Source organism: Gossypium arboreum, chromosome 10 (genome assembly GCF_025698485.1).
Source record: "Gossypium arboreum isolate Shixiya-1 chromosome 10, ASM2569848v2, whole genome shotgun sequence".
Taxonomy (NCBI): Eukaryota; Viridiplantae; Streptophyta; class Magnoliopsida; order Malvales; family Malvaceae; genus Gossypium; species Gossypium arboreum.
In genome coordinates this window covers 4,134,572-4,137,962 of record NC_069079.1, presented here as the reverse complement: position 1 = coordinate 4,137,962, position 3,391 = coordinate 4,134,572, and positions in this window count along the sequence as shown.

Below are 3,391 nucleotides of genomic sequence, written 5' to 3'. Positions count from 1 at the left end.
TAGATACTCAATAATTAGTAGCGTCTAAGTTGAGATCTTTCTTCAATGGGATCTTTGAAATCCAAAACAATCAATGGCTGGAATTAAATGTTAGAAAAGCAAACTTCACTCTACTTTTGATCATGACACATTGGATTTTTGGGAAAAATGTAGTAAAATTTTTGGAAATGTGTGGTAACCCTTTAACTACGTAACAAGTAAAAAGAAAAGTATTTAATATATAAAATATAATAAATAAATAAAATTCAAGCTTTTCATGTCAAATGCTTAAATGTTTTTCATTTTGGTATAATTTTTTAGATCTTCTTTATTTTAAAAGTTTGTGATTAAGTCTTTCTCTACTTATATATTTATATGATGATCCCTAATTGGTTTTAATTTTTTAAAACATTATCCTTGTCTTTAATTTAATTTATTATTGAATTTGAAAGTACTATAAAAGTGAGTGTAATTTAAGTATCTCGTGTGCTATGCGAGATGATTTTTAAAATTTATAAGTTATTTATATTTTAATTCAATTGTCTTTAATATTTTTCATATATTTGATTAAGTTTAATTATTATCGGTGGTAGTTGTTTCGTGTTACTATTTTTTACTTTCTTAAAGAATTAATTATATACATTTCAAAAATTATTGACTATCATTTTTAAACAATATGACTATATAACTAAATGTATATAATTAATTCTTTAAGAAAGTAAATATTGTTAAAAGAATTGTAATTTTTTAAAGACATGGATAGTTTTTAAAGAGGAGTAATTCTCTCTAGGGTTGCCAAGAGTGCTTTGTTGAGAGTCCTAGAGAAAGCAGTTTCTGTTGCGACTTGGGATGGAGGAAAGTGGTGGTGTCGATAGAGAGAGGAGGGATGAGATCTCCCTTCTAGCTGAAGAACTTATTCAGTTATCAGTTAAAGGCTCGATGGTGGTGCCAAACGCAAAACCAACTCTGATCACTATTTGGACAGAGAAGCTCTACAACCCTGAAAATTTTAGGGCACAGATGAAAAGCATATGGAAGACAAGGAAGAAATTTGAGGTTCAGATGGTAGGGCAGAATTTATTTTTAATAGTGTTTGATTTAGAAGAAGAATTAGAGATCACTATGGAAGGGCGGCCTTAGCTCTTTCGCAAAAGCCTAATTCTATTTGACGAGTTAAGTCAGCCGATAGAACGAACTCAAATTAGGCTCATGTCTTCACCATTCTGGATTAAGATTGGTGCATACTTACCAAAATTTGATAAAAAAAGATCTATTACATGCCACAGGTGTTAAGTTTGGAGGGGTAATCAGATCTGAAATTAATAGGAGTTATGTCGACTTCGAATAAATCTGGATGTTCAGAAACCATTTCGACGAGGTCTCTTTGTTTTAATTAATAATTTTAATAAGTCGTGGATATCTTTTAAATATGAGAAATTACAGATGTTTTGCTTTGGCCGTGGAAGAATGGGGCATAGTCTTCATGACTGTATTGTGTTAAATCCCGAGGAGAAAAACAAAATCAAAGAAGACCCACCTTACACGCTGGCCTTAAAAGCAAAATCAAATTTAGTTGGAAAGGAGAGCATGAGATTCAACAATATCTTAAAAGAAGGTGGGGGCTCAATGTTCTTGTACAGGAGGTATAGAATTGAAGTAAAAAAGTATAAATTTAACAGAAAAGGGGGAAAACACGTCTTGGAGTACGCAAAAAGAAATCCAATTGATTAGAGAGGAGGATGTGATCAAGGAGCAGGAAGAAAAATTCATAATTACGGATGATGATTAGATAAATCCCAATAAGAGTGAGCAGGTCATAAATCAAAATTCAGCCAAGAAGTCAAGCTAGAAAAGAATTGCCCCAAAAGCCAAGACGGATCAACGAATTGATGGTAGCTGCTTGAGAAAGAAGGAATCGAAACTGGATGTTTAGGCATTGCAAATACGGATGGAACAAAAAGATTGAGAAAGGAAGATAAAAGGGGATTGTGTTGAAGTTTTGCTAGAAACGATGTATGAAAGTTTGGAGCAGAATGTTGTTCCTTCAATTATGGAGTCGGCGGCTACCGAGAGGCAAGTTGACCAGATGCAATGAAAACCATTAGTTGGAATATCCGTGGATTAGGGAGTCTGCAAGCAGTAAGAAGGCTGCGGTTTTTCTTAAAGCAGTATAGTCCCAATATGGTCTTCTTAATGGAGATGAAAATTAATAAGCAACGAATGGAAAGAGTTAGAAAGAGTTGTGGTTTTTTGAATGGGATTGATGTTGAAGTTGAGGGTTGTCGAGGCAGTTTGTGTTTGGTATGGAAGAGAGATATTATGGTTACTTTGAGGAGTTTTTCAAAAAGTCGCATTGATGTATTGATCAAAGAGGAGGGTGTCAGAGAAGAGTGGTAGGAGTGAGCATTCAATGGAGTCGAGTCGGATCGAGTCAAAAAATTTTGAGTTAGTCGAGTTGACGAATCCTATTTTAGCAACCGAACTCAATTTGAATTTTTTTCAAATCGGATCGAATCGAGTCAAAAAATTTCGAGTCAAGTCGAGTCGAGTTAACGAATCCTATTATTTGTACTTAATGTTGCGCTTTACATGAACCGATTATTTAATTAGGAAACAAAGTATAAAATTATTTAACAACATAAACAATATAATGGTTTTGCCTTTTAACTTAATTAGTAAACATTTATCAAAACAACATGGTTTTACCTTTTTAACTTAATGGTTTTGACTTTTAACTTTAGAAAAGGTAAACATCCATCAAAATGACGTAGTTTTACCTTTTCTTATTCTGTTTTTCGAATTAATCTAATTGTGTAATTCACATTCGAGTTGAACCAAAAAACTTATTTTTTTTATTTGAGTTGACCCAAATAACTTGATTAACTCAAATAACTTGAACTATTTAATTCAAAATTTGAAAATTTTATCAAGTTTTCCGAATCGAATCAAATTTTGCTCGCCCCTAAAGAGTGGCGATTTACGGGGTTTTACAATTCACCTTATGGGATAAACAAAAATGATACTTGGAATCTGTTAAGGAAATTGGGGCAAGGACAGAATTATCCATGGCTAGTAAACGGCGACTTCAATGAAATCATGTACTTTTTTAAGAAAAGTGGAGGTGTTCAAAGAGAAGAGAGACGAATGGAAGCTTTCCGAGAGACTTTGGAGGAATGTCAATTAGAGGATTTGGGTTATTTGGGAGTTTGGTTTGCTTGGGAAAGGGAAATTTTCTAGAAACAAATATCAAGGAAAGACTTGATAGGGGTGTTACGAATGACAAATGGAGGCATCTTTTTCCATTAGGTACTGTTCAACATTTAACTTGTACCAACCCATTTTTGCCCGGGCTCGTAAAACAAACCCACCCCAAACTAAAAGCCCAATCAACCAAACCCAACAACACCTAACC